We start from the raw sequence: 19,487 nt of genomic DNA on the forward strand, positions 1-19,487 counted from the left end.
TACACTTTGTGTGCTGTAAACTTCCCTATTTGTGCTTTCTTTGGATGAGAATTTATATAGGTTGCCGATTTCATTCTTCTGATGAAAGTGACTCAGAAAAAAAAATCTGTATCTACAGATATAGGAGTAATGAGCTAGCAAGCATGTATTTCACTGTAGTTTAACTGTCTTTCAGATATAACCTTAAGAACCCTTCACAAGGACATTATATGTTCCTTCACCCATGCTTTTTTTAAATGAAGTTCCCACTTTTCAGGCATCACTTTGCAGGATTCTTACTTTTTGAGTCTTTTTAAGCATTTCTCAGATAATTACGTAGAGTGGAATTAATCTAAAAGTTATATGCCTTATCTAGGTTAGTCATCTAAGGTTCCTCTTCTGACACTGGTGAGAGACTGGCACCTGCAAAGGGCAATTTTCATACCATCAAAAAATAAGTGTATAAAAGACTATAAAAGGCATGAAATTAATTCTAACAGTAATGTTAAATTTTAAGCTTGGATACAATTTCTACTGAATTCATATCATATCTATACCTTACATGGACTTCATCTATTGCTTCGTGTGTTAATTATTCTCATCTGTATTAAATATTCTGTATAACACTTCTGAAAATGATTAGGACAGGCCAATAACTAACACTAAGAGCTTATCATGGTTTTTAAATGTCCTTTGGGGGATTTTTCATTGGAAAATGTTGATTAATTGAGACTGATCCTTTGGTCCAGGATGGAGTTTCTGGTAAAACATACAAAAAGACAGCTACTCTTCTCAGAATAGCAAGTAGTCTAGTTGTAATACTAATTAAGTGTGGAAATCTTTTTCTTTAGGACAGGAACTTTATCCAGTCTCTGCCATTCTAGGTAACTTACCTATTCCATAGGGATATGAGGTGATTTCATGGTCTAATGAATCTTTAATTAATGATAGAGATTTGGATAATTTCAGCAAATAGTACTGAGGGCAGCCAACATCTTACTGCTGATGTAGCCCACCTGGGTCTCCTGCATTTCCATGAAGTTTCTTAGGTACCAGAAATATTTAGGGATCCTTTATTTTTTTCTCACTTTTCATTACCCAAAACAACCAAACAAATTTTCCCACAAACCAGCCACAGACAATCTTTCCCATACAAATTTATTTTCTCCCCCAAAGGAATAGGGATATACTTTAAATATTTTAAAAATAGGATTGAAATTAATTTCTAGACTTTCCAAACTTCGATTTTAAACATAAAAGATGGGTAAAAGATGATGGGGTTGGTTATAACGTACAAGTATAATGAACAAGCTTGATTTAAAAGCAAGCCATGATTTACAAGCATGATACTAATTCTTTCATAGACAAATGATGGCAGGAGAGAGGAGCTCCTCCTCATAGGAGCTGGCTAGCGGAAAGACAGACACATTTATTACAGGAAAGGGTGCTAGAGGATGAAAAAAAGAAAGAATAAGGACTGTCATAGACAGCAATTGAGTGAAGTTGACTGAAAGAGGTTGACAAATAGGGCTGAAGGAGCATCCAGTCGGCAGAGATGCTTTTCAGAATACAACCCTTGGGTTGTCCTGTATCTGCCTGGGAGGCTGGTGAGCGACTTTGGTGAAGTATCCTATCTTGCATATTTCCTCTGATTTCTAAACTCATACAACAGAACCCATCTCAGCTTTTGGAATTGACCTTGCAGATATCTCCAACTAAGACAGCCACCCAAAGTTCTTTTTCTGAAAAAAAATAACTACTGTTTGCTTGAAATTCACCTGATCTATTTTCATTGTATTATGAATCACACGCCAGAGGACAGTGATGGACTAGCTTGGAAGCTAGCATCACTCTTAATTAGAGTGCTGCTTTGGTTTCTCTGCCTTTCCTCCATTACCTAGCATCTGCATCATAGGAAGCCACTGATTTGCTCTTCCAGTCAAGTCCTCCCTGATAGATACATTTTTTAACACCTTTATGGTTTAAACTGTTTGGCACAATGCATATGAGTAACAGTATTATTTGTACATGCAGCTGCCAAGCTGATGAACCCCAGCTTTTAATAGAGTATACCTCACCTCCACAAAACCAGTATTGGAATGGCAATTAGATATAAGAATAAAGCTATTGTTTGGGAATATCTGTGAGAGAAAGCCAGGCACTCCTTCTATCCAAGCCCAGCCTCTTTTCAGCATTTGAAAATTCTGAGTTATACAAAGTAAATTCTGTGACCAGTAGTCTGACAACTTGAAATCTATCCCCAAAATTTGCTTGAAAGATTGTACCAGTCCTACTACAGTTCCAGAATATTTCAGACAGGTGTATGTTTTAGGATGCATCAAGTATGTGCCATGAAACAAATATTATTAAAGAACCTCTAGAATAATTAGATACCACAGAAGAGGAGTTGAAAATCTACAGCTCTTCGCAGAAGAACAGAATACGTGAGAGTGGAAGCAAGAAAAACATGTGCATTCAAATTTGGCTTATCATCTGAAAGTAATTTAAACTCTGTTACTGTGTATTTGAAAAGGGGATGAGAAAGTTTAGGCAGTTACTTCAAATAGCTGTCATGAAGGTTATTTAGTGAACAGAATCTTGACAATGTTACATGGGGAAGAACTCTGCATTCCACATTATCTACCTTTGACAAAGGAGGGTGGAGAAGTCACTTGCTGGAAATTTCAACCAACTCAAGAACAGAAGAGATATAATCTGTTGCTATAGTTTTTAGATAACTCCCATAACTGGTTTGGCTGGGATAGAGTTAATTTTCTTCCCAGTAGCTGGCACAATGCTGTGTTTTGGATTCAGTACTAGGAGAGTGTTGATAACACACTGATGGTTTAGTTGTTGCTGAGCAGTGCTCACACCAGTCAAGGACTTTTTCAGCTTCCCCTGCTCTGCCAGGGGCACAAGAAGCTGGGAAGGGGCACAGCCAAGACAGCTGACCCCAACTGGCCAAAGGGCTATTCCGTGCCATATGATGTCATGCTTAGTATATAAACTGGGGGGAGTTGGCTGGGGGGCAGCTATGGCTGCTCAGGGACGGGCTGGGTGTCAGTTGGCCAGTGATGAGCAGTTGCATCACTTGGTTTTCCTGGGGTTTGTTCATCTCTCTCTCTCTCTCTCTCTCTCCCTCACTGTTTTCCTTTTAATTACAATCCATTATTATTTTTATTTTATTTCCATTATTAAACTGTTCTTATCTCAACCCAGAAGTTTTCTTACTTTTGCTCTACAGATTCTCTCCCTCATCCAAAGAAACTGAAGACTTGCAAAACAGTGTAAGAATGTCATACAATTTCGTAACTCCTAGTAAACCAGGAGAAACGTACAAATGGGAAAGGTACAGTCCCATCCAATACTCCCTTGAATGAAACAGAATTATTTTCATTAACTTCATTTAGCAGCGGATCAGGCCCAGAAAGAAGAAAGTGGGTCATACTTCAGGTAAAAGGAAAAGGATTGCAACTCTATCCTTAAGTCAGATTTGGAACAAGATTTCTCAATGTTTAATGTATTCATTAAATTACATGTTTTACACATTGAACTGTGTATAACAAATTGTGTTCATCACAGAGAGCTGTGACTTTTTATTACTGTTTGTATAGATAGTACAGGAGAATTTTCCAAGCATGGAACAAACTCTTCTACTTCATCCTGTGAACTTTGAGACATTTGTACACGTGTTCTTGAGTTTATACAGATACATTTTCTATATTGTAATGTTATGCCTCAATATTTGGGGTTTGAGGAATAAAAGAATTTCCTGTGATATGCTAGATACAATCTTCCACTTTTTAAGGGCTTGTGAAGCAAGCATTCATAGCAACGCCAACGTCCCTTTAGGGATTATTTATATTTAGTGTGAAAAGTCATTAAAATTTTCAGTCACTGGATTTTCCAATAAGCCAACACATCCTAATGATTAGTACCACTTCACATTTCTATTCCTTCTCTTTATCAGATATGAGAAACATAGCATTATCCTAAAATTTGACATACAGATATACAGGAAATATTAATAAAGCAATTGAATGAACCACTTACTATCAGACCACAAAGATATATTCAAGTCTAAGCATTAAACTGAGCTTCCTCCCAATTACTTATTGTGGAAAATAACCGATTATTAATTAAAGCCTTGTTTGCTCTGGAGATTTTCTGCACCAATTGCCACCGTAAGTGGCTAAATAACAGAATCACTGCAGCAAGCGTAGAGAGGCAAGGCTGATATTTGCATTAGAAGTGTTTACCCCTTTTTTCCCAGTCTGAATAGATCCAGCAATGCAAACAGCTGCTTCATTTGATTACACTAAGGATTTCACGAGGGCAACTATGCTGATAGTCCCAAATAAAAAAACTAAGACCTCACCCTCTTGGGTCTGTGGCTTCGGTTTTGCCTCCTCACATCCCCGCGCATACAGAAATATTATAGTTCAAAAATTAAACAGGTGCATGAAAAATGGCAGGTGTTCTCTCAGATGAGCCCTTTTACCTTGCTGTGCATCTGCTGTCTAACTCTCAAACTCCCTTGCTGTTTGCCTTCTCAAGCATCTGTCATTTGACTTCCCAACCTTGCCATTAGATGCCTTCAGTGTTATATTTTTTTCCAGGATAAATGTTTCTCAAATGTTACCTCTGCCCGCACCAGAGACTGCAAGGCAGCAAAATTACAAGTAAAGATTTCCTTTTTTTCTTTCTGTAAGCAACACATCCTATTAATGTTAATGTTATGCCAAGATGCTCCTTAGATCCCAGGTATTTGGCTGCTTGTTGGGGGAGTAAACCACATGTGCAAAAGACTAGGTACCTAAGAGCAGTTCTTACTCCTCAAAACACTTAGCCCATTGTACTGTAAATATCTGGGTGGGTTTTGTGCTGCCTTTGTTTTTTATGAGTTTTTGATTGATTTTGGCTGAACACCAGCCAAAATTTTAACACCTTAGAGGCATCTAAGTTTGTACTTAGGCAGCTAAATAAAAAGGTTTCATTATCAGAAACAGTGAAAAGTCACAGATTTCTCTGAATTTTGTGGAAACTATAGTTCTTCAGTAATTTTGAAAATATGCCTTTATTTTTAATTAAGTGATGAACTATGGAATCTAATCTATGTACAGTCTAAATGACAGCTAATAGGAGGGCAGATTTCCCACAAAATAGCTTATATGATCTTCTGTGCTATATGGTCAACTGCTTAATTGCTGTTACTGTTTCAACAGCGGCTTAAGTGTCCAAAGAGTCTGAGCTCCTGATGAATACATGTAGTAAGAGAAACTCTCTTCATCCAAAATTTAGAGATACAGAAATAAGGTACAGGACTGTACATAAAGCTGTGCAGGCGTCAGCCAAGGGAGTTTCACAGTCTACAGATGAGGACGCAGAGAGATGTAGCGAATGGTACTTTTGCTCTGCCTAGTATTTGATATTCCTTGGCAAAGATTATGTGCCTGGGCTGTGACTCCCTACATAAACCAGGCGTGAGTCTCACTGGATCTGTTTTTATGAAAGGCTGCAACTATTCAATAGTTTTTTCTGTAATTTGAAAGTCGATAAAAAACTGTTGCTGATAAGGCTTATAACTGAAGCAAACAGGGTAACAATGTTTAATAGTGGCAAGGACTTAGAAATTACTTAGATAATTTATTAATGTGACCTGTGCAAACAAACTACTGTCTAAATCAATGAAAGTACTTTATGTGGTAGGTATATCAGTGTATATTAAACAAATATACAAACAAGAACTTAAAATCTAAAAACTAATGCCTCAGGACTGGATAAACCAGTTACCTTCTATACAACTAGATTGGAGAGAGGGGGAAAAAAAGAATAATGAGTGATAATTATGCCCTGGGAAAAAGAATAAACTCCTTGGATGTGTTTAAATCGTCTTTTAAAAGCAACATGAAGTCTTCTTTGAGGCTGTTGTTCAAAACTTGCAGGAAGAAACTTCAGAGTATGCAAGAGAGATGCCCAAGAGAAGAATTCACACTGAAAATAAGGGGGAGGAAAAGAAAAAGAAGAAATAAGAAGAGATTCGGCTTATGGCCACTCCCCAGGCTGTTGGTTTAGTGTAGTACAAACATAGATCTTGAGTATGGACTATACAATGAGGCTTTTGGGTGTGCTGAATCATACTATATTGACAACAGAAGGCATCGTGAAGTTTTTTCAAAAAATAAGTCATCGCTTGGTAGGTACAGCAGTCTGACCCTAAGACTTTGTAATAAGATTTGATCGCCATCAGCGTGGAAAAAATATTTAACTTTCTATACTTCGAGGAAGTTAGAAAGACAAAAATGCAACTGTGACATTTGAGGAAATGAAAAGTCAACATATAACAATGTAAATCACACATAGCAAATACAGCTATAATAAACATACCTTTATCCATCTTAGATACAATGACAAATACTTCCAAAATTCAAATTATATTTTACAGCCTAAGTAAATATTAAAAGGCCGCCAAATCTGCTAGCATAAATCCCTGTGACCTCGTAAGTTTTCACCATGTGCATTAAATAAAATGAGAATGAACCATGGAGGCATTTTTGCTCTGCTGAGAGAACACACAGGTAAAAAGAGATAGTTTTACTGGCTGCTTTTGGAAGTGCTGAGGAACTGTGGGTTTGTCTACAAGCAGGTTTCATATTATTTTACTGATAAAGTTATGGAAATGGTTGTAAATTATTTGCATAGTGGTGGCACCTGCAGTGCAGGAATGGCAATCATCAGTTACCACAGACAGCATCTCAAAGAGCTTATAGTTTGGGAGAAAACATTCCACTATGAGAATAATTTATACTGGAGCAGGCATGGTCACTCTTGTAGAGTGGATCACTTCAACTGGCTAAATTTTGGTTTCGCAAGCCACACTAGGGCAAGCACTTAGCATGGTAGCTTTCCACATCGATGGCGCATGTGCATGCATTTACCCTTTGTGCAATGCACTGTAACTGCCGTGAGAGGCACGTGCAATGCCACCAGGGGCGAGCGTGTGTGCACAGGTAACTCCACAAAATCAGCTGAAGGTCTTGACAGTTCACATCCTAGTTTTCCCTCACCTTTTTGTGCCTATGCCATCAAATCGCTTCCTTTACTGTTGGTAATCTCAGTCTGTCCCTGTTAATAATGTTTGAGCAAGCCTTGCAGAACTGCAGCAGTAATCAGTGTTTCAAGCTATAACACCGACTGCACCAGATAGAGAGGCTTAAAATTCCTTTTTCTCTGATAATTTGAAGCTTTATGTTTAATATTTATTGCAATGCATAGTCTCAGAAGATGACAGCGGATGCATGATAAATATGTTATCTCCCCCCCAAACAAACAGACATCCATCTGTCTATCCAAAAGATGGTACTTGCCAGCTGTGCATATATAAAGAGTAAATGTAAAACCAGCTGTTCAGTCAGTTCATCCCATATAGTGAGGTTGTCACTGTAATCACTTTGGCTGGGAAAATTTCCAGTCGTCACACTGCTGCTCCTCATGAATCACACTTGTCAGGAAAACATCAGCATCTTTTATATGGCATTTGGTTATTTTTAGGATGAATGCTACAAGTGTATTTAGGGCAATTACTTTCAGGACTTGAGAGAAATCAATTGATAACACTAAAAAACCCCATACGTCTGGCTCTCCATTCAAGCAGCAGTCTTGACGTTTGAATAAAAGTATAGCGTTATCCTTCCAGTGCACTCACAACAAGCCCTAACAACAAAGCTTCATATGGTTTCCCGAATTTCTGAAAAATGGACAAGTTGGAACAGTCCTGAGAAAAGCAGTGATGCTGACTAGTCAGAGATCTAGAATATATTGCTAGGAGGAGAAATAAAAAAAAATTTATATTAGTAAGGAAAAAGGAAAAAAATTACAGAAGACATGAGAACAAATTTCAAGTAGGCTAAAGTCCATCACAAAAGAAAATGCAATAATTTGGTCTTGTTTAAATTTAGTGGATAGGCTGTGGCAGTAATGATTTAAGATGGATATTAAAAGAAATTTTCTATGGATAAAGACAAATATATTAGGTAACTTAAACTTAAGTATATGTGTCTAAACACTTGAATTGGCTCCCATGGCATCTACTTGTAGAATTTTTTGTTAGTTCTCTTCAGACATATACAGATATAAGCTGTAGATTTTATCAATATACAGCAGTATGCTAACAGCATTTCAGTGGAAAACTAAAAGGTGCTTAATGAAAGCTCTGTGGCTATCTGTTAATACCGCTAATCTACAGAGAATGGGTTGACAACTTGCATTTTTAACTGAAACCAGAAGTTTTGATTAGGCACAGGTACTGCAATGTCAGGGAAAACAAGTGAGTGGAGCCTTCTTCTGAGACCGGTGATGTCAAATGTGCCCGGTCCAGTTTTTCATTGATGCTTTACCTGATAAAGAGGATTTTCTACATCCTACAATAGTATCCTAGCCCATGAATTTCACAACATTGAAATGCTTTTCTCCTCCTAACTTTTCATCACTCCAGCACTTTCACAAAGGATCTTTGGTTAAAACTGAAATATCTTTGATGAAATAGCACATTTTTGTGATATTTTTAAAGGGAAAATTTCTTCCATACAACACCATTTTTCTGAAGTGTTCAACTTGAGAAATGGTTGGGAATGTTTCTTTAATTAGCTACTATTTTTTATCTAAAGCAAAATAATCCTGGCTATAGGCTTCAAGGTCTGCACCTGAAAATAGTAAGTCTTGGAACATAAGGGTGTTTCGTTGTGTTTTGGTTTTCAGATTATATTCATTATTACAGCTGTGTACTTGATACTGTAGATGAACAGGTGATTTGTATGCTGTTTGAGATTATCAAGACAAATGCAAAGAAGTTCAGTCATTATCATCATGCTTAGTCAATGTTTTCTAATATAAATTGTTGTGAATGTCTGTTCTCCAGGAAACATCAACATTTTTTACCCATTTAGTTTGAAAACATTTTTGAAATATGGAAATTTCTTGGCAAAAGGAAATTCTGTTTTTACCATAATCATAGATAATGTAATCAGGGCTCAGCTGCACTATTCAGAGCTGTACTGTCTCAAAGCTCAAGGATAGATTCCTTCTCCATAGATAAAATGGAAAAATGCTACAGCATATGAGGAAAAACAGATTACTGAATACCAGAAACAAACATGAAAGACTCATTTAAATTAACTGTAGTTCTGATTAGCCTCATTATAGGCACAGATATTTTTTGGATTTCAATCTCTGATATTCTCTGATCCATACAACCTAGTCATAAGACAAAGCTAAATAACTGAAAATTTACTGACAGCTTTTTTCCATTTCTTTGCCAGTCCCTTTGCCCTTTGAATTAACTCCAGTCTTAAAATAGGATTTACCTGGATTTACCAACATTGACTTCTGCAATATAAACTGTTCCCCTGGGGTTCTTTAAATTCTTCTTAGTGTGGCATTTCTAGTGTGTACACAATCAGGTGAGACTGCAGTTTAACTTGGTTGCATTCATACATGTGCACATCTGGCCACCCGGACACAGTTTCATATTTCACAGAGTATGGCTAGGAAGAAAGAGGTGCATGAAGGAGGAGTCATAGAATCATAGAATCATTTGGTTGGAAAAGACCTTTAAGATCATCGAGTCCAACTGTACATGTCCACTACTAAACCATGTCCCTAAGCACCTCGTCTACCTATCTTTTGAATACCTCCAGGGATGGGGACTCGACTACTTCCCTGGGCAGCCCATTCCAGTGCTGTACACGCCTTTCTGTGAAGGAATTTTTCCTAATGTCTAACCTAAACCTGCCCTGGCATAACTTCAGACCATTTCCCCTCATCCTATCACCCGTTACCAGGGAGAAGAGGTTGACCCCCACCTCGCTACAGCCTCCTTTCAGGTAGTTGTAGAGATCGATAAGGTCTCCTCTGAACTTCCTCTTCTCCAGGTTAAACAACCCCAGTTCCCTCAGCTGCTCCTCATAAGCCTTGTGCTCCAGACCCCTCACCAGCCTTGTTGCTCTCCTCTGGACATGTTCCAGCAATGCAACATCTTTCTTGTAGTGAGGGGCCCAAAACTGAACACAGTATTCGAGGTGTGGCCTCACCAGTGCTAAGTACAGGTGAAGGATGACTCCCCTGGTCCTGCTGGTCACACTGTTTCTGATACAAGCCAGGGTGCCGTTGGCCCTCTTGGCCACCTGGGCACACTGCTGGCTCATGTTTAGCCGGCTGTCAATCAGCACCCCAGGTCCTTTTCTGCCAAGCAGATTTCCAGACACTCTTCCCCAAGCCTGTAACACTGCCTGGGGTTGTTGGCTACAGCCCATTGATCCAACTTATCCAGGTCCCTCTGTAGAGCCTTCCTACCCTCAAGCAGATCAACACTTCCAGCCAGCTTAGTGTCACCTGCAAACTTACTGCAAAGTCCCCTTTTCCAGGTTGTTGATAAAGACGTTAAACAGAACTGGCCCCAACACTGAGCCCTGGAGAACACCACATGTCACCGGCCACCAACTGGATTTAGCTCCATTCACCACCACCCTTTGGGCCTGGCCATCCAGCCATTTTTTTACCCAGCAAAGAGTATGCCTCTCCAGGTGCCCAGGCCACAGGCAGCCAGTTTCTCTAGGAGAATGCTGTTGGAAATGGTGTCAAAGACTTTATTAAAGTCTAGGTACACTACATTCACAGCCTTTCCCTCATCCACCAAGCAGGTCACCTTGTCATATAAGGAAATCAGGTTAGTCAAGCAGTATGTGTCTTTCATAAACCCATGCTGACTGGGCCCTATCTTCTGGTTGTCCTGGATGGGGTATGTGATAGCACTCAGGTTGATCTGCTCCATGACCTTCCCCGGCACTGAGGTCAGACTGACAGGCCTGTAGTTCCTCACATCCTCCCTCTGGTCCTTCTTCTAGATGGGCGTCAGATTTGCCAACCTCTAGTCAAGTGGAACTCCGCCAGCCATCCAGGACTGCTGATAGATGATGGAAAGGGGCTTGTCACTATGATTCCCCCCGCATCCAGTAAAGGATGGAGATTCTTCTTGGCTCTCCATTTATTGTTAATATATTTATAGAAACATTTTTTTATTATCTTTCACAAAATTGGCCAATTAAAATTCTATTTGGGTTTTAGCCCTTCTAATTTTCTCTCTGCATGACCTTGCATCATCTTTGTAGTCCTCCTGAGATGCCTGTCCCTGCTTCCAAAGCTCATAGACTTTCACCTTTTTTCTGAGATCCTGCCAAAGCTCTCTGTTCAGCCAGGGTGGTTTTCTTCCCTGCCGGCTCATCTTGCATCACATGGGGATGGCCTGCTCTTACACCTTCAGGATTTCCTTCTTGAAGAGCATCCAGCCTTCTTGGGTTCCTTTGCCCTATAGGACTTCCTTCACAGGGACTTTGTCAACCAGCCTTCTAAAGAGTCCAAAGTGTGCCCTCCAGAAGTCCAAGATGGCAGTTCTGCTGACCCCCCTCCTTACTGCACCAACAATCAAGAATACTGTGATTTCATTATTGCTGTGCCCCAGGCGTCCTCCAACCGTCACATCACCCACAAGGCCTTCTCTGTTCACAAACAACAGGCCCAGCAAGGTGCCTTCCCCAGGTGGCTCACTCACCAGTTGTGTCAGGAAGTTGTCTTCCACATGCTCCAGGAACCTCCTAGACTGTTTCTTTTCTGCTGTATTGTACTTCCAGCAGCCATCCGGTAAGTTGAAGTCCCCCAGAATAAGAAGGGCTAGCAATCATGAGACTTATCCTGGTTGCTTGTAGAAATATTTCATCTGTCTCTTCTTCCTGGTTGGGTGGTCTATAACAGACTCCCACCATGATATCTGTCTTGTTGGCCTTTCCCCTGATTTTTTTCTATAAACACTCAATCTTATCATCACCATCATTTTGCTCAAGGCAAGAAAAACACCTTCTAACGTCCAGGTCTACCTCCACTGCCTCTCCTTCCTTGCCTATCCCACCTGAAGATTCTATAGCCATCCATGGCAGCACTCCAGTTATGTGAGTTGTCCCACCATGTTTATATGATGGCATCTATATTATAGTTGCTATCATATCCTGCTGCATGATGGCTTCTAATTCCTCCTGTTTGTTGCCCAGGCTGTGAGCATTGGTACAGATGCACGTCAGCTGGGCTATTGATCCCACCACTCTTCTAGGGGGAAAGTCTTAATTCCTAAGTGACTAATCACAGTTGTTACTAAGCCATCAATGAACTTTTCATCTTTCCTGCCACTCAGATTACCATCTGCCACTTCCTCTGAGGTGACAGACCAAAGGACCTCACTAGCACACTGTCCCTCACACATTGGTGTGCCAACCCCAGGACTATTTCTAGCAAGCCTGTTTTCATCTCCTTCCCTCTTCAAATCTAGTTTAAAGTTCAATGAGCCCTGCTAACTTGGTAAGCATCCTTTTGCCCCCTGGAGACTGGTGTACCCCATCATTTGCCAGAAGACCTGGTGTTGTGTAGGCCAACCCAACAGTCAAAAACCCTAAAATTCTGCTCCTCACACCAGGCTCAGAGCTAGGTATTTATTCCCTGTCTCTTCCTGTTCCTTCTTCCTGTAATAGGAATGATAGAGAAGAACACTACTTCTGCACCTGATCCCTTCCTCCACCATTTGTCCCAAGGCCCTAAACTCCTTAATTGCCCTCGGACTTCTTGTTGAGATTTCATCACTGCCTACCTAGAAAATCAATAATGGATAATAACCTGTGGGCCTTGCCAGAGATGAAAGTTTTATTTCCACATCTTTAACCCAGGCCCCAGGTAGACAGCAGATTTCTTTATGAAATGGGTCTGGTCTGTATATTGGGCTTTCTCTTCCCTTCAAAAGGGAGTCCCTTATGACAACGACATGTCTTTTCTTCTTTAAAAAAGCCATTTTGAGGCAGGTCTTAGGTTGTCTTAACTGCGGGAATGTTTCTAATGCGAGAACCATCATCCTCGTTAAGGTTCAGTTCCGCTTGCAGAGCTTTGTATCTATTATGCAAGGGAACCTGGGAGGCTAAGGTTGTCACAGGGGAGACATGCCTGCCGCACAGGGGATGAACTTGCTGCCATTTCCCCTCATCTCCTAAATTTCTCTGTTCAGCTAGGTGGAGAGATGATAGGGAGTCCTCTGTTGCACGAGGCATGCCTGTTAGGTCTGAGGGTGTTGCCCACTATTCGATCTCCCTTTCATGTGGGTGCTCCCTAAAGCTCCCTTTTATGGGAGTGGAGGGTGCTGCAGTCAAGGCTAGCTCCAGCCACACCTCGTCAGCAGCCCTCTGATGAGCTGCTCTCCCCCAGCAGTGCCTTGGCTTTTCCATGACTCAGGAAGTGTTGGGAAAAAAACGCTTTTTGCTGCAATTTTGTTCTCTGATGGAGGTGTGCCTGCTCTGGAGGTGTTTGCTTCAGGGAAAAAAAAAAAATCACAAGGAGTCATAAGGAGCAAAGCTGGGGAGCATCTAAAAAAGTCATAGACAAGGTTTCAGGAGATTATTCCCTTCATAGACTTAGCAATAATACTTCACAGTTAGTTATGCAGGGACTTTGATTTGGTGAGAAGAGGAGCTGATTAATTACATCTAGAAAACTGGGCTGTGCAAACCCTGTAGGACTTTGTGAGCTGAGCCCTGAAGTTTGCTTAATAGTTGTTGGATTCAAGCAAACAGCTTCAGGCTTGCTTGGGGAATAGAGTTTAAAAAAAAAAAAAAAAAAAAAAAAAAAAAAAGAGAGAGAAACAAAAGCCTCCAATCACTTTAAGGGAAATCTTCCACAGCCTTCTAGCCTTCCTACCTAACTGACAAAGCCTGGAAACCACCTCCTATTTTAGTAACTGTCTTAACTACTTGCTAGTTTAGACGTATGTGTGAAATGCATGTGACCCATTTTTTGTCATTATACTGTGCTGTAGATGCAGAAAAGAAAACAGCCAGCTTCAGGGCAGGGATCCAGAGATGCCCAGATCAAGTCAACCAAAAGTTGACCAAGGTGGTCAGTTTACTTCTCTCCCTATGAACTATGTCAAGAGAAAAAAAGGTTAGTAACTCTTTCCAAACACATACAGAACTAAAGAACAGAGTGATTCCCATTGTCTTTCAGAGCGTTGTCACAAGCAGAGATTAGCGTGAATTGGTAACAAAAATACCAGTGACAAAAATAAGTGGATAAATGCGGATTTTCCTATTTCAGAAGGCAGACTGAATGTTCTCCTGATGAAAGTTGACAATAATGTTAATGATTACCTTGGGAAGAAGAATTTCAAGGGAGAAGTTAAAAGTAACATTGGAAGATTTCTTTGGGTATTCTGGGGGACATAGTTCATTAAAACATTTTATGCTACCTGACTTGGAAAGCTTTTATTTAGTTGAGGAGAGCTTTGCTGTACACCTTGTCAAACTTCTTGCCTATAGTATACCTAGGTAAGTCTGATGACATGTAAGTAAAAGTGATAGTCATCATAATAATAGCCTTAGCCTTCCATGGTACAGTTTATTATTCTGTTAAATGGATATTACAAATCCCACAAAACTTCTGTTGACCTCCATCAACCTAGGATTTTTAAGCGACCGAATATTGCTGTGTTGAGGAATCTACCATCTGTTTTAATAAAGAAGTATGAAAGAATATTATTTAATCAGAACAATGAGCAGAGACCATGAAAAAAACACTAAAAAAAAAATGTGGGGAATGGATGCAGTGACATACAGGACTAGAACTTTATTTTAGAAGTCCAACCTTTCTGCTGTCAAATCCTACATATAACTCAGCCTTGACTGGGATTATTGTGTGCAGTATCAAGTTCCTTACAGACCCACAATTGCAGGATCAGACTGCTTGTATTTACACATTGATTTTCATGCTTAGATTCATTGATTCATCTGTCGGAAGAAGAACTTTTCTGAAACTGGTACTGTTAAACTAACCTAAGCAATTGTCAGTTATCAACACCCACACTCCATGTTTCATCAACTCTCTGAGAATCAGGTTTGTTACATCACCTCTGCACTTATTGTTTGAGTTTGACCATGCTTCCTTGTCGCCAACATGTAAGAGGAATGCATAGGGATGGAAGGACAGAAGGATGGACGGACATATGAATGGAGGGAATGAAGGAAGGAAAGGGAGGAAAGGAAGGAAAGGAAGGAAAGAAAGGAAAGGAAGGAAGGGAAAGAAAAGAGGGAGGGAGCGAGGGAGGGAGGGAGGAGGGGGGGAGGGAGGCTGGCTAGCTGGCTGGCTGGCTGATTTGTTCTGTAACCTCTATGTATCAGAACAACCCGTTTGGGAAAGACTGTACAAATGAATGTGGCATTCAGTCTCTGAGAGGTCCACCTATGGAGAGGTCTTTGGTGGCAAAAATCTTCTAAAGAAACGTATAAATGTATGCAGCAGAGCCAACAGAGGGCTGAAGGCTCCTTTAAGTATAATGTATTCCATTCTTGTAAAGGTCAAGTTGTGTCTGCTGTTCTCAGCCAGCTCTGGAGAACTCAAGCTTGGGCTCCATGTGTTACCACAGAAGCTTTCCAGAACATTTTCCCCACTTAAAGAAGAAAACAGCAACAATGCTAATTGAAATAAACTGTCACAAGCAATGAAATGCTCATTAACTCTAATTGCCAGCACTTTCACTTTTCATGATAGTTACGAAAGGATAAATCAAGGGAATCAAAAACTTTAACAAACCTGCTAAGAAATCCATACAGTTTGACATCCCCTGCCCCCTTCAGCCGATGCAAGTAGCAGAAAATGAGATCCTTGCTGTGTTTCTGTAAAAAGAAAAAGACAAGAAACAGCCAGCCTCCGCTGACCTCTTCACCTCCATTAAGCACCGACTCCATATGAAATCTGTAAGTAGCTCTGTCCTATATGAGATGGTGGAAATTTCCAGCTTGGAATACAGACTGCACACTTTGTTTTCTGGGTTTGCATCTGACTTACCCTGGCCTAATGAAATTAGCCAGAAGTGGGTTTTCTTAACTGTAATACATTGTGATCTACAAGGGAAGAAAAGGTAGGCCAGGTCCCCTTCCTTTGCTCAATCATCTGTTAATTTTCTTAATAGGAAAGACACTTGATTGGCACTTGTGAAAGATATAGCAGAATCCACTCCTAGAAAACTGGACCTCTCCCTGGCAGCACTAAAAGCAACTGATAATCTACCAGGCAAAGAAAAACACCTGGCCTAGTGGTCACAGACTAATCCCAGGTCAGAAACCACTGGGTTTATTGCTATCTCTTCTTTTGTAGCCCTAAGCAGATCCTTTCATATCTCTCTGCTGGTTTTCTTTCCAGGTCTTCACTCATTCTTCTAACTCTTCAAAATTAGTAAGCTTTCCCACTTCATGGTTTGTAGCAACTACCACAGCTAACAGGATCTCTGTAGTTGTTTAAGCAGTCCAATAATGTTACAATAATTAACAATAACAAGAAGAGGACCGGTAATCTTTCTTGAGTACATCTTCATACTGTTTTTTAATTTTTAACTTGTGCTGAAATAAGCCTTTCACATGCTTACCTCATAATTTTTAACATCATTAATTTGCTGACAACCCACTAATTGCTACGAAAGGCAGAAGACGGCCTGGGTATAGATCTGAATCTGGTTTCTGGTGGTATGATTGACAAGGAACTTCATGTGGTAAATGCTCAAGAAAAGAAAAAGATTAGATGGAAAGATTATGGTCCTATAAAACATTTTACATTATTAACAATGATTCGAGGGGTCTAAATAATGGTATTTCCATATGTCCTCAACATATTTTTCACTTTAGACATCTGTTTGATAATTACATTACACCTGTAAATTTCATTTTGTTAGAAGCATTAACAGATGCCAAAACCCCATTTTAAACAAACCAGCTCAGTGGAACTAGGAAGTACAAATACACCATTTTGAAAGAATTCTGGGAGATTTTGAGGAAATCATGCATTCATCATAATATCTGAGTGACTCAGTTTTTCTGGAACAACCACACATATTTTCTGATAGTCTTTTTGTTCCTATTTATGGCAGGGATCCAGTTTATAAGCATACGGTTTTAACAGTAGGGGCAGATGTTTCTGATATAGCCTGGAGAACTAGATACTGTGCTCTTAACTTGGATACCTGAAGGCAATCAATCTTTGAGAGCTTCAAAGACACCCACCTGTCTCTATAGCCTCTATAGAGAACTTCGACGATTCCTTCAGTTGGTCAAAGTTAGATGCTTAAACTGGGTGGGTGGGACACCACTCCATGATTTTCTGTTTGTTACATTGTCTCTAGATATGTTCAGACCTCCAGAGTGCTAAGCTTTATATATTCAAAAGGGAGATAAAATCCCATGCCCAAAATGTCTGCAATCAAAATAGAGGAGACAGAGACATGATGGGAGGGAGATGGAGTAGGGAAGGTGATGCGAATTTGAATAACAGGTTAGAGGTGGGGCTGAAAAGAAAAATCACATCTAGAAAGTCCCAGTACAATATCTGGGTCTGCAGACCACACTACCAATAACACCATGTTAAGCACAGTGCTAGAGACAAAAGGGAGAGAGCACATCAGTGGCAGCAAAAGATCTAGAATGAGACCTCTACTTTGGCAATCCCAGAAACGGGATCAGTCTGGGAATAAGAAGGGAAAGTGTACATCCCTGGCTGACTGCACAATGCAATAGGGAGAGGAGAGCACCAAATTGGCATCCTGTTCTGAACACTAAGATGTTTCACTTTTTTGCTTTGGTTTCTGATATTTTATGGTAAACTAAGCTTCCAATTTTATCATATGCAGACAATATATAACAAGACTTATTTATACTGTTAATAACTTCCAAGCCACATCCTTTTTTTCTGTCTACTGCAGAAAAGCTACTTTCTTTATAAAATAAAAAAAAATAAAAATCTGCTGCTCAGGGTTGTCTAGGAGCAATCTGCATCAGTGATTGGATTATGTACTAACAGCATTACTTATCCCCATCTGAGAGGTACCCTACAGGGAAAAGCTCCAAAGAAAGACACTGCATTAAGGGAAGATTTGGAAGTCTGATTGCATTCTGTTTCCATCTCTCTGCAGGGCTGGCTGTCAATGGCATTCAGAGCCACACAGCAGAAAAGGAAAAACAACTCTCTTTCTTTAGCGTTGTGAGTCATCAGTGATTTAAAGCATCTTTACCCCAGTTTAAGGTCTGGCCAGTGGATGTGATCTACAGTTCACTGAGAATTCGCGTTTACTTCATACAGGTTCAACTATGGCCTGTATTTTTCAGTTGGAAACTGATTATTTTACAGTATCATGAAAGTGAGGGAATAAAGTGTGTAAATCTTATAGTGGAGATGCAGTTCATAACTATAAACATTCTCTCAAGCAGTGAATCTGGATCCAGATGGTATAGAATATTAAACCAGAGAATCTGGATCCAGATGGTATACAATATTAAACTAGTGATATCTCTCTAAGCACATTTAAAAATAATTAATATTACCATGGATTTCCTCCAGACTTCTTGCCTATCATGAATATAGAGCAGTGTGTTCCCTCAGGAGAGGGAAATTGCAGGTTTTTCTGTTAGCCACTAAGGAACTTATTTACTTTCATCATCCAGTGATCTAGTAGCTCATGGCTTGAATTCTGTGGGTTGGAGAGACCAGCAGATCTCAATAGTTTTCCACTGAACAGCTTCATGGAACCGTTTCTCAAATGTGGGCTACCTTCCCCAAATATCCCCAAAATTTGTGTTACAATGTCTTAACTCACTGGAAAAACCACCTAGAGCCAAAAACTTAGATAATTTACAGAATTTAAAATAGACACATAAATGCATAGAAATACATAAAAAATACATAGAAATATGCCTCATCATATCTGAGTTTCAATTTATCTGCACATATATGATCCTACAATCTGGAATAGAAGAAAATCTCCACACTAGAAAGATTCTGGCTTTTCTCTCAGAATATATTTTTAATTTTTTGTTAGACCATAGGGTTACAAGATTGGAAAACTACCCAGTACTGAAATTCAGATCTAATTGTCTACTAAAATGTTTTTATCTACATGAACAGGAAATAGCTGCATTGCTTGCAAAAGGTAGGAGCGATTTAAAAATCTTCAGTCTGTTTTTATATCACATATCACAGAGCAGTAGCTGGATGCAAAAATAAGAATTAAGGATGAAGAATACAAATACATCTAGAAATTAAACCCAAGATTTTTTCAATAGAAGTTATTGCTCGTGAAACAGGGATACTGGTGTCTATTTTAAAATGTGAGGATCAGAACCTCCAGAAGTATCAGAAAATTTAACTCCAGTAAAGTCAATATGCAGCAACTGAATACCTTCCCTTGGGATTTTATATGCATGATTTGTTTGTTATTTTCCTTTGTGTGAAATAAAATTAGCATAGAATACTTTTTGCCCTTTGTGTATGAAAAAATGTGTAGTGCTTTTCATTGTTGAGCACTGGTACTTGTCCTCAGTTTTTATTCAAGTGTTTTAATGCTTAAAAAGTTTTAACATCCTCAGGGACTGCTGAACGAGGTTTTT

Source organism: Egretta garzetta, unplaced genomic scaffold (assembly GCF_000687185.1).
Source record: "Egretta garzetta isolate BGI_Z169 unplaced genomic scaffold, ASM68718v1 scaffold87, whole genome shotgun sequence".
Taxonomy (NCBI): domain Eukaryota; kingdom Metazoa; phylum Chordata; class Aves; order Pelecaniformes; family Ardeidae; genus Egretta; species Egretta garzetta.